Consider the following 13,144-nt stretch of genomic DNA (forward strand, 5'->3'; position numbering starts at 1 on the left):
CCTGAAGCAGGAGACAGCAGAGAATCCTGACATTCAGATTAAAAATGATATCAAGTGACTTGACACACATCCTTTTTCCCAATAAGGCTCAGCGGCAGACTTGTGGAAGTGGGCCGCAAAATAATTTAACACTTCTGCATCTTGCATGACCTGTGGCTCGAGGTTTCTCCAGATTCCAGTTTGTTCTGAGAGTCAGGCTCATGTGCAGCAGCCTCTAATGTGTTCTCTATTTTCCTGATAGTCTCTCATCTCACCTCTGAAATATGAAAGTCTACAAAGAAAGTCTGGGTTCAACAGCTGCCCATCCCATCCCCCCTGAACTAGCTCTTTGTGGCTCTCAACTATCTCAGTAATGGAAGGGGGATGCTAACTGTTGTCATTCGCTTCCTGGCCAGTGGGGGTGCTGCTGTGCAGGGTCACTGCCTGCCTTGCTTCCCTGTCTGGCTCCCAGAAGACCACATGCTACCTCTGTCTCATTCATGTATTGGGGTATATCCTAAGTCATGTCAAAACTGCCAATTTCAGGACTAGGATATGTAAAAAAAAAAAAAAAAAACTTATAAACTCCACTTTGTATCTTAGATTTTAAAACCAGGTAGAAATGTGATATACATTGAACCACTTTTTTAATTTCTATAAGCCTTAATGAACAGTGTATATACACCTGTGTATGCACTCCATCCCAGAGTGTGTCAGAGAAAAAGCTGTCGCATTAGGACATGAGCCTGTCTAGGGTTCTCTAGGAAAGAGGTAGCTTTCCGTTTGGTATGAAATCTTCCAAGAAAACTTCTCGCTCAACATCTCTCCTTTATTTGAAATGTTAATGCACCAAGCGCGTGTTTGAAGCTTCATGTCTCTTTCCTGGTTTCATATTCGTAAGGCGCAGCGGTGGGACTCTAAGGGCATCTGCTGGTGTGTGACCTCTTATGTCCTGCTTTCCCTCTACTGTGTCTTGGTATATTGAAAGCCTTTCCTGTGACCATAGCCTGTGTTGACAAATGTCTGTACTTGTGTAAGCCGGTCTGCACCTCATACTCAGACTGGTTTTTACCTGCGTCATCGCGATTTCCTTCATGTCTACTCTTGTGACTCTGTTCTTCCTTTTGCTACCCCAGATGTAACATACATACCTATATGTGTATGTATGCTGTCCAAATATATTTGTATATATTTGTATAGCACTTTTACACCTTAGAAGCAATCTGGATTCAAAGGGGAATGAGAGCTTAGTCCCGTCTACAGTTTTCTCCATGTCCTGAGAATTCTGACCCTCGGTGTCCCAGAGAACCCTAGGAAGGTATTAGCTTGCTGTCATTTCTAAATTCGGGATCTGTTATCAAATGAAACCTTTTTTAAGTGACTTTGAAGGTGAAAAGAGTTTCAAGCATTCCAAATGAATTCTCAATGTTTCTTAACTTTTTATTCTAACCCCACCCCCTAACAAAGCTGAGTGCTATTTGATACAATGGTCAAAACCAAACTACCTTGATGTTTTTTCTAAGACAGCCTAGTGACTGATGCTCGCTTTCCCAGTCCGGAGAACTTTAACCTAGCTTGAATCTGGTACACACGCAAAGTTTCACGATCAAGTCCTTCTCTTTCTTCTTGAGAGAGCTAAAGAGACACTGTAGCTTGTTTTCCTGACAGCAAATGAAAAACTGTGACAAAGTGAAGAAAGATGTTGTAAAGCGGTGACGCCACTTGTCAAATATTTAATAAAGAATTATGAAAGCTGGAACATTTCCTACATAAGTATTATGGGTTGTCTGATTTAAAACTGCTTCGAGAGTCTGCCATTTTAATCGTGTCAAAGGTTTGAAGGACTGCAGTCCTACCTTAGGGATGAAGTCTTCCCTGAACACACGGGATAAGCATAATAAGTTCATTTGCCCTCATCCATATTCTAGGTTTTGTCTTTGTCTTAGGTCTATTAAACCTAAGAATTGCCAACTTGATACAAAAAGCACAATCCTATTACTCCATACCTGGAAAGGTGACTGAGTTCACGGCTGCTTTCCAGTGTGCGCTAGACTTCGGGAGAGTAAATGACATTGGCAGCCAAGCCATGGCGTGTCTCAGAAAGATGTCCTGGGCATCCAGACCTGTGTAGGTTTCCCGTTCCAGGTCTCCCTGTTCCTGGGGGTGGAGGAAGCCTTGCCTTTTTCATCCATCCTGACTCCTCAATGTCTGCTGGCCTGTGACACCAAGCAGGACTCGGGGTTGTCAGCCCTTGCTGTAGCTTCAGAAACTTGCTGCCAAGTTGTCACCAGCTCCCAGAACTGTCACCTCCCCCAGGCTCAGGAGGGGACACAAGCAGGGGGAAGGACCACTGTCAGTTCTTACAGACAAACGGGATGAACAGATTACCACTACTGTGTAGTTGCTAGGTTGATAGGCCCTTAGCCCGCTGTTAGAGCCGAGTGATGTTGGCATTTCCAGAGTTTTATAACCCCTGACATCAGCAGTGAGCAACAGGCGTTCCCAGGTTTGGCCGAGGAGCCACATTCAAACAAGCATCACTTCTCTCTCCTTTGGTTTCTCAGCACAGCTTCCAGAGGTGGGAGGTTGTGGATTATGCTCTGACATTTGACCTGGGTAGGAAAAGGTCAAACCGGAGTTAAGACCTGGTGCTAGTTACTCACATAGCACACTGGAGCCTGTGGAGATGGAGAAGGCTTATTTCCTGTGGGAGTCTGCTCAGGCCCAGAGCTGGGGAGAAAGAGGGTTCACTGTCTCAGTCATGGCACAGTGGCAATGGCTGCCCAGCTGCCACCATTTCTTCAGCTTGTGCCCCGTGCTGCTGATGTACCTCCCCCCGCCCTTTCTCCCTCAAAGCCCAAGCTGACTCAGGCTGCCTTCCCACGGGCTGCAGATCTCAGAGCAGGAAGGGTGTTCTGCTGAGAAGGTGGGTGGAGAATGCCTCCTCCAACTCCAGCAAGATGCCCAGACCCTGGCGAAGACACCTCTCGCTTGCCACGTCAGAGGTGCTGGCCTCAGCCCTTGGAGTTAGGAGCTGTTGAGCGAGCGAGCAGGGCGGCATGAGAGCTGGGGGGATCTTCTCAGCCGTGCGGTAGGCTCTGTGCTCAGATGCTGGTAGGAACTTTGTCCTCTGAAGAAAGGGCTCACCTCACAAGTCAGTTCAGCTGGGGTGTCGGGGACTAGAGTAAGAGGAGTGAGTCCCAAGCTAAGCACTCAGGTGCAGTAAGAGAAACTTACGGAACTGGGGGCGGTGGGGGAGGGGGCTTGGATGGCTGCCTAGAACAGCCCCTGGGAACACTCCAACAGGCTCCTCAACCAAATCCGAGATAATAGACGAATTTGGGCCATTTCTTTTATGTGTTTGTATGCACACACTGTGATTGTGGGTGTGTGTGGAGGTCAGAGGGTGACCTCAGGCAGGTGTTATCCCTCAGGCACTGCCTACCCTTTCTTTTTTCGTTTTTTTTTAAGACTGACCTAGAACTCGCCAAGTAAGCTAACGTGGCTGGCCATGGATCCCCAGAGATCAGCCTGCTTCCGCCTTTGTTGCCATGGTTTCTAAGGATGGAACCCATCTCCTCCTGCTTGCACTTCGTTAACTGAGCCGTTTCTCCAGCCCACTTCATTAACTGAACCGTTTCTCCAGCCCTGACTTGGACTATATTTCAGAACACTCCGTGCCTCCTCCAAGCCGGTCTCCACTCCTGCATCTCAAAGTCTTTCTTAAATTTCCATTACATATTAGCGTTATTGTAGCTAGGGTTTCATGTAGAACCATGTAATTTATTCCAATGGTTTTTTTTTCTAGTTAGTACATATGATTCCTTAACCTAATAAAACTTAGTAAGCCGGGACTGTGCTTGCCTGGTATACACAAGGGCCTAGGTTTAGTCCCCATAACTATGTAAAACCGTATGATGGTGCATGCCTATAACTCCAGGGAGAACCAAAAGTTCAAGGTTGTCCTCAACTACATGTTAAATTCAACACAAGTGTGATCTCTACAAGAACATATTTCAAAAAAATATTGTTTTGCTTGGAAACCAACATAGTAGTATCATGAATAGGGGGAAAAACAAAAAGCATCCCCATTTCACATGGACTGGGTCAGTCGCCACCTTCAGAATATATAGTCACCTTGTAGGTTTTGAAGCCTTGCAATGATCTTGGCCTTCGAATTAAAATCTAGACTCACCTTACAGTGGGAGTTCCCAGGCCTCCTAGAGCGTAGTGTGGATTGTTCTCCAGGTTTCTGGATCACAGTTAACTTTTCCTCCTCCATGGAAGATCCTCAGGTAAGAAGAAATGAGTTCACTGGGACAGATTAACACTGTAGCAAGCAATCCCCAAGTCAAAGTGGCTTGACAAAGGCCACTTTCCCACAATCCTTTGCAGGTTTAAGCAGATGCTCATTCAGGAACTCAGGCACTCCCCCCCTCCGCAGCTCCACAATCCACTGAGACAGGGTACCCTACAGCCCGCAAGCAAAGGCGAGATGACAGAGTCTGGGAAGATTGCAGGATGAAAGCAAACCTCTGCCCGGGGCCCCTGGCCAGAAGCAAGACCATAGGTGTAGCCAGATGCAGCGGAGCCTGGGGACGACCTTACAGAGACAGTTTCTCCTGGAAACAGTGGCCTTGCAGCCATTCACCAAGCCTCTGGAGTCTGGTTTCCTCTCTCAGGATTCTGCTGCATTTCATAGATCTCCAATCAGCCTGATATGATATTACCATGTTGGCACCAATTTCCATATCAGGAAATAAACTTGCAGAGTGGAACTGGAAATCCAGGGTGTCTGGGTAAGAGGCCACCACTCCCCTATGACTCTACTACCGGCTGTCGGCTCCTCCACCAAACATCCCATGGAAAATGCCAATAAACTCATTTATACTAAGATGTAAGTGACCAATTAGCTGGACACAGAAGTAGGTTTTTTTTTAACTGCTAAAGATGATGCTTAAGATAAAAAAATTAAAAAGAACAAAGTTACACCATTTGGTTACCATAAAACTAAGTATGAAAGGGTTTTGAGGGCAAGAGGGCCTTTTTCAGCCACGAAATCCATTGTAAACAAGAAACGTCTACATAACTTGAAAAGACATTGTCCAAGAGTACAGGCCTCCCTACCGTCACCCTTGCCTCCAGCATGAAACCAGGGCCTCCTACGGATCATGTGAGCACCCTATTTGTGCAACAGGGCAAAGAGCCAAGTGGCCTAGAGACTGGAAAGTGGAATTTCCACTCTGGGGGATGCGTGGTGGAGTACCACCACGTTGTATTTGTAGAAGAGTTTCTGTCGATAATGAATCTTAGATAGTAACTTGTATTTAACAAGTGCGTCAGAAAGCCTGAGCTGATGCTGTGCCTGTCATTTAGCTCTCTAAATGTCCCTCCCGTGGGGTCTTCCTTCTCCAGAACCCTCTGCGGGGCTGCAGTCACTCTGCGGCCCTTTGCCCTTTTCTGCATATTCTCTTTGCTTGGACATTCCTTGCTGGTTCGTCAGTGAGGTTGGGAAAGGAGGAGGACATGTCACCCTTGTAGACTGAGTGTTTAAACAACAGCCAGGCCTTTGAACCCTGGGCTCCAGTTAAAAAGTAACACACTAGATGCTGGATCAAGAGGAGACAAATATTAGCTTTGGAGGTGGAGAGCCTCATCATTGAGAAATGTCTGCTGCTGGCAACAGGAAGAGAGCAATGGTCACACCTGAGTGGGGGGCCCAGGAACCCCCAGATTCCTGTGACCTTAGGCCAGACACCCTGTTCTTTTTGGTTTTGTTTTTTTGAGTATTTTCAGGTGTGGTGGGGGGCTTACTGCATGGGACGTGGAGGTCAGAGAACAACTCGTAGGTGTTGTTTCTGTTCTTGTACCATGTGGGTTCTAACCAGCAGGTTTGACAGCAGATGCCTTCACCAACTGGGCCATCTTAGTTGAACCTTGACGCTGCCAGTCCTTAAGTTTCTGTGTCCCTCTTGTTTAATCTCTCACTCTCAAAATGTGCCTACAAATATCTCTTCTCTAAATGCACATGTGCACACAAAAGTGGTTCTTGGTGGGCTTGCTATTTCCCCATTTCTCTTCCTTCTCCCTACCTCCTCTTCCTTTACACTTCCATGTGGACAGTCACATCTACCTCTGGCCCCAACCTCTCTCTGCCCTTCATTTCCAGTACCCAAGTAGACACATCCCCAAGTCACTCAATCTCAAAATGTCCTTCACACCACTATCAAACCACTCTTCCTTGACCTGGCCTTAGGAGTCCTTGTGTCCTCCTGGCATGCACACCAGCAACTCCATTGATGACCTTCCATGTATCTTTGCTCCCCAGATAGGAATAATACAAGATATGGTTCCTTATCCCTGCCTTCTTCATTCACCCAACAGATGTGGGAAGTTCCTATCACCTGCCATGATTGAGGGCACCAGGAATGCAGGCAATAAACCAAAGCAAGATTGTATCATGAAGCCTGTATCAGAGCAAAGGCAAACATGCATGTAAATAACATGCATGATGTTATTAATGGAGCCACGGCAGAGAGGGGCTACAGGTAGTAAAGGTGGCCTCATTTTAGATAACATGACAAGGCAGGATGAAGTCCTCAAAGCAGTGGAAGAGCCAGCCATGGGGTCACTGGAGAAGAGCATTGGGGGTTGAGGAACACCCAAGGCAAAGGCCCTAAGTAGAGGTGGATAAAGCATGAGTCCTGTCAGCTGTCCACTGAGAGCCCATGGAGAAAGGAAACCCAGAAGTTTGAGTCCGGGGAGGTCAGATCTCACAGAGTTTTCATGTCAGAAACACATAAATGGTATTTATGGTTTTTAAATTTTCATGTTTAATGTTTTGGGGGACAGAGTCTTGCTACATATCTTGGACTGTCCTCAAATTCACAATCCTCCTGCATCCGTCTTTCAAGTCCTGGCATGTCAGACAAGTATAACCACACACAACTGCGTAGATAGCATTTAAAACAGCTGTAAGGGAAAAGGAGGGACCCAAGGACTCCAAGAGGAGACAAAGTCAGATGGCACAGAGGGACGGCCAGAGTGGTGGCAGGGGAGCCAGACACTAGTGGATCTGGGGGCTGAGGAGGATACAGGCGTTCGTCACTGGCAGAGGAGACTCTGAGTTCTGTTGGCCAGCCAGTGAGTTGAGAGGTATGGTGACCACGGGAACTGGCAACAGGATGACCGGGTGACCTTCCCAGGAATGCTTGGGCAGGATGTTGAGTGTAAACACTTGATGAAAGAAGGCTCAACAAGAGGGGGAGAAGGCACTGGGTCAGCGGGGCCTTGTGTGTCAAGCAGGGACAGCCAGCCCGCCGTGCTCCTCCTGTCCCCACCGCACTTCTAGTTCACATGCCTCTGCACACTTCACCCAAGTGTGACAGTCACCTACTGACTGTGTCTCACTCTCTCTCCCGACTCCAGCCCAGTTTGCACACAGTTCCCAGTCTAGCCCAGCCCGGCCCTGCTGTCCACCTGCCCCCCTGCAGAGGCTTGCCAGCATCCACCAGGAAAACCTGAAGCCCTTCTCTATCTTCCTACAGAACTCCAGCAGCACCATCCCCACATAGCCCTTGCCATGGTTCCTTCCTGCTCTTGCTAACTCTACAAGCTCCCTAAGGAATGAACCTTTCACATACCCAAAACAAGTCCCTCCCATATCTCAATGTCACTTTATCCCCAAGTCCTTCCTGATTGCCCACAAACTCAAGTGTCACACTTCTTTGAACCGGTAGCTTTTGTCCCCTCCCATCAGTACTCCAATTGCTTCATTCCTACCCATCATTACCAAAAGCCTGGGGACCAGCCTCTGCTTCCATACCCAGCTGCTCAGGCAAACTCAATTTCAGCTCATGTGCTAGAAGTAGGAAGGAGACCCTGGCTACAGCAAGGAATGGGGTGGTCTGGATTTCAGTTTTAAGGAGTCTGTCTGACTCTTGCCCTTGTTGGTCCACTCGTGAATAAACAATCAAGCCTGGCCAAGCTGCCAAAGACCTCTACCACGTGACCCTGACAGAGATGACTAACAGACTGCCCATCCTGAGGTCTTTGGACAGAGAGTTAGAGAAGAGGACGTTGAGCCAAGGACACCAGTAGGCATGCTACCCTGCCTGAACCTTTGAACATGTAATCAACACTCCCGTTTTTCCTAGAACATAACGAAAAATTGAGCTGCTTTTTTTGTGCCTCCACTTCTCTTTCTACTCTCCCGTGCCCCGGGCCCAGCAACCATTTCAGTCTTTGGATATGACAGTTTCCCAGGAAGCCACTGCCTCTAGGAACTTGGTTAGGAGGACTAGAGCACACAGAAAGGAGGTGACCTGGAGCAGCGGAGCCTGCTCTACTCTCTACTTGAGGTATGGTGAGAAGTTATGCCTGAGAAGGGCAGAGACATCTCAGGAATTCCCAATGGGCCTCTGAGAGGCCACATGCAGGGAGAGCACCCAGTTTATATGGAGACTTAAGAGTTGCCGAAAGCAATGAAGTCAAAGCTTCAGTGCCCATGACCTTTCCGTGGTCATCCCCAGACTTTTCAGATAAGGAAGTTTGCATCTAAATTTCATGTTTTCCCTTTTCTCTTTAAAAGTTAGAAGCTTTGGCACCAACCCGCTGGCTCTGCATGCCTGCCCCCCTTTCAATGGGATATGAAGCTTCTGGCTTGGTACGCTCCCTTTGCCTGGGCTGTCCTCACTGGCCCATTTCGCACATCATCTGCCCGGCTGTATGAGCACTGACATTTGCAACCTCTGCACCTGGATGTTGGCAGTGTGGACCAAGGTGAAGTTTGAACCTAACTTATCTGACCGTCCTGTTTCTCTTTCCTTAGGATGGAACTGTTCTATCTTGTCATAACATAACCTCAAGGCCTGGGACCTCATGGCTCATGTAGAGTGAGACTCAATGTCTTAGAACCGTCTCCAGGTCTCCATACCCCCTTCCAATGCTCAGCTCGGTTAGGAGATGCTAAGATCCCCTCCACAGCTCCCCTTTTATTATTGCACCAATAGAGGACTCCCTCGAGGAAGGAGGACCAATGAGAATCTCATGTGAGTATTATTCAGTGCCTCTATGCACAGTCCTTAACTAAAGACATCTTACACACACACACACACACACACACACACACACACACACACGCACGCACGCACGCACACACGCACATACGCACGCACGCATGCATAAACGCTTCCTTTTTGGCCAAAAAGAAAAAAAAATCCTGCTTAAATGTCCTGTGAAGCAGTCCAGCTAGTAGAAACATCATCTTCTCAGATCCTGCTCCAGTTTGGGGACATTCTATCCACACAGCAGGCCTGGCTCCAAAGAGGAACTAAAGATCTGTGTGAAATTAATGTTACTAATCCCACTCACTGCAAGGATCCCGAAAGGATGGGGAGTGATAGAGGCAAAGTCAGGCTGGAAAAGACTGGTCGTTCCTTCCAGACCTCAGAACTGATCATTCAGCCCAAGCCCTATACTACATCCACGGCCTTGGCTCCGAGTGTTTTCGTTTAGCGGCAAGGCAGAATAGAGAGCCACTAAGCAGCGAAGCGTGCCTCAAAGACACGGCCAAAATTCTTGAATCCAGGTGTGGGATGGGATGCAGGAGGTTTTTTTTACATTTATGGAAATTAATATGTTGCATATGACACATGCTCTGTAGCACCTATATTGGTCTGGGGAAGCACCCTGTTGGCTAACCTATTCCTATTTCTACAGCCAACACATGACTATGGCGCTAAGGAATCAGCAGAGGGTAAAGAGGGACGTGGCAGTGGACAGTCAGCTTTCTGCCATCAACTGAGGCTCTGGTCCAGTGTCAGAGTGCTTCACACATACAGAGCATGAATTTTGGCATGGAGGAAAAGGGGACTTAGCCCCAACCCACCCCTACCCCCCATACCGAGGGCCAGGCAAGGTAGTGGTCTCTAAGAGGAGGCATGTTTGAACTGAAACCTCAAACAGCCGCTGGGCAAGAAACAGAATTTGCCAGGTTTTTGCGCTAGCTCCCACAGGGCCCAAGTCTGGAAGAATGTGAGTAGCCCAAGGGACAGCTGCTGCCCGTCCTGAGGGAGGGAGACCAGGCATGGCAATGGTCACTCCTGTCGGAGACACAGCACTAGTGCCCAGCCCAAGGCCTCCCAGGGAAGGAAACGTGTGATATTTTTACCGTGGCCAAGAAGGAGGAGCAATGATGGACTTGGCTCATCCTTTGTGACAGACATTCTTTTAAATTGTTTTAAAGCATCAACATGTCACTGTCCTTCCAGCCCTTTCCAGGTAAGCAATTGCCATTCCTGTTTTCAGACAGGAAAATCAAAGAACGGTGTGGGGGGGGGGGGAGGGGGGACGGGAGGGGGATTGAAAAACAAAGCAAAGCAAACAACCCAAAGAACTTATCCAAAGTCACCAAATTTATACAAGATAAAACAGGGACCTGCATTCAGAGCATAGCGTTTAGTTGAATGCTACCAGTGTCTCGATTTAGGCTTGCCACCAAAGCAAGAACCTCACTCACTGCAATCCAGGGCCTTGCCTCCTCGACTACCATCTGGACCCTAAAGGTGCAGGTCACCCTAAAGGGGGCTGGGACCCTCTGCTGAGTGGATCTCAGTAGGAGGAGCTTTTTTCTCATCCCTAGAAGTAGGAGCAGAGCTATAACCAGCGTGTAATGAGCCTGTGAGGCCTGGGGTTTGGAGCCCATGTTGATCCTCTATGTGTATGGTCGATATCTGTCACAGTGCTTCTGTTTGAGGAGATAGGCAGGCAGCATCGGAGTCTGCGACCTGAGGGTCAGGCCTGGCCAACACCGTGTCCTCCTCTTGTGTCAATTCCAAAAGGCAGGGTTTGGAAATAAAAGTCAACAGAACGTTCATCTTTAACTCTACTGATACAGTGTTCTGTGGTGTTTGGAGAGAATTGGGCAATGATGGATGGAGGGAAAACGTCAATTCAGCCCTTTAGATTCCCAGATATCGTGTTTCTATCAGTTTGCCTACGTCTTATTTTAAAGAGAAAGGAAGGAAAACCAAAGGAAGGCAGGAAGGGAAAGCCTCCAGATTTATGGCTAGCCTCTCGCCTGATCCATGCCATGACTCTGAGAGAATGTTCTAGAGTATGTCACGTTCTCTCTTCACACCAGATGTGCTACCCAGCATAAGCTATCACCAAGTAACCTCTTTTGATGGCCCCAGGGTTCTTTTCCAGGACAGCTGCTCTGTCTCATAAGCCAACAGGAAAAGGACTGGAATTTTGCCTGTGGTGAGGGACATGGCCACATGCCAGGGGAGGCATGGCAATCACCAGCTAGGGGAAGCTTTAAAATAGAGAGGGAACGTTAGTGATCCTTCATGCTTTACTCCTGAGGAAACTGTAACACAGAGAAGGGAAGTTTCTGGGTCAAGGGACCCAGTGACATGTGTGGGGACAAATCTGAGCTCAGCCACAGAAGCCCAGGTCCCAGCACCAAAGCTGGCTGGATTATTTTCACTGTTACATGACTTCCTACCACTTGTCTTCAAACTTTTCTAGCTCTTCTCCTCTCTGTCTCTCTCTGTCTCTCTGTCTCTCTCTCTCTCTCTCTCTCTCTCTCTCTCTCTCTCTGTATGTATGTGTGTGTGCACACTATAGGTATACATTTAGGTGAGTGTGTGCCTATGTACTCAAGTGTGCATGCTTGTGTGTGCACGAGTGTGGAATCCAGAGATCAGCTCAGAGGGTCTTCCTTCCTTGGGAGCTGCCCATGTTTCTGAGTTGGAGGACGGGATCTCTCACTGAAATTAGAGCCCCTCACTTCCACGTGACTTGCTGGCCATTGCCCACCAGGAATCGGCCAGATTCCACCCCAACTCCTGATGCTGGGTTTACTGACACGTGCCACTGAGCCCAGCTTTTTTTTTTTTTTTTTTTTTTTTTTTTTTTTTTTTTGGAGTGGGTGCTGGGGATCCGAACCCAGGTCTTCACACTCACATTTTATTCATCGATTCTGGAGTCTTGTGAGCCAACCTGGAGTGACTTGGAAGAGCTGCCCTTTCTTTCTCTGAGAGACCTCCTGAAATCTCCTTTGCTGCCACATCCTTCAAACCCCTCTCGGCTGCAGAGGAAAGGAGGCATCTGGACACTGTCACATCTGTCACATGCATCCACTTGCTACCTGGACAGTCCCCACCTCACACAACTCCAGGGTCTGAGACCCCTGGAATAAAAATAATGACTTGGGGCAAGTAAAATGGCTTATTGAGGGAAGGTGCTTGCTGCCCCGTGATGCGACCCTGACAAACTGAGTTTGCTCCCTGAAACCCACATGGGGGTGGGTGGAAGAAGAAAAATGATGTTGGTCCTCTGGCCTCCACACGTGCCACCCCTAATAATAAATTAATATATAAAATTTAGAAAAAGAACGACCTCCCCCTAAACCATAGGAGTAAATGGGTTAGAGATGCTGTAGACTTAGGGTCAGACCTAGAAGGAGCAGCAGGCAACCGAGTTCCATGGGAAGTGTGTCTCCCTTACGGGGACTCTCCTTCTCCTGCAGTATGGAGATTAATTGATCTGGAAGCTGGGATGTGATGCCTGGAGGTGAGGGCACAGGGCAGCTTCCTGGTGAACCTGAGACAGGCTTCCTAAGGGTCAGTGCATGGAATAAACCGAGAGGTTAGGATCCTCAGAGGAGCTCCTGCTTCCCCGTAAAATGCAATCTGTCATGTCAAATGACTCACGTACCGACAAGGAAGACTAAAAATATTTGAGCCTGACATTTGCATCTATTAAACAGTCATTTTTGTCGCACACAGCCAGAAACTGGTTTTTTAGAAAGTTCCAGGGAACTGTCTGCCTCGGCTGTGGGATGTTTGTGGTTGAGCCGTGAACTCAAGTGTGGGAGGTACCGGGTGGGCCCATGGCCTCAGAATCACAGCAACTCATCCAGTCCGTGATCAGCGGCAGCAGGAAGAGGCAGCTTTGGGGGCTGCTGGTGTCGAGCTGGCAGAGCGCTTACCTACCATGCAGGAAGCCTGGGGTTCCACCCCCAGCACCTGTCTGCAATCACAACCTGCAGGATGGTAGAGGCTGGAAGGCTGGAAGTTCAAGGTCATCCTTAACTACTCAGAAAGGCCAAAGCAAGCCTAAGCTAGGCGAGAGAGACTGGGTCTCAAAAACGGCAGAT

The 13,144-nt window shown here is 48.3% G+C and overlaps 1 long non-coding RNA gene across 2 annotated transcripts; it reads right to left on the bottom strand.

Moving 5' to 3' along the window:
- Window positions 1-1,394: 1,394 nt before the first annotated feature.
- Window positions 1,395-7,746, bottom strand: LOC119814241. Of its 2 annotated transcripts, XR_005285379.2 has the most exons (3): window positions 4,588-7,723; window positions 4,175-4,269; window positions 1,395-2,591 (listed from the first exon to the last, which is right to left on the bottom strand). It is a non-coding gene; the product is annotated as an uncharacterized LOC119814241 (long non-coding RNA). The 2 variants fall into 2 exon arrangements; XR_005285378.2 differs by having other exon boundaries at window positions 4,175-7,746.
- Between the last annotated feature and the right edge of the window lie 5,398 nt (window positions 7,747-13,144).

Source organism: Arvicola amphibius, chromosome 5 (genome assembly GCF_903992535.2).
Source record: "Arvicola amphibius chromosome 5, mArvAmp1.2, whole genome shotgun sequence".
In the NCBI taxonomy this organism is placed as follows: domain Eukaryota; kingdom Metazoa; phylum Chordata; class Mammalia; order Rodentia; family Cricetidae; genus Arvicola; species Arvicola amphibius.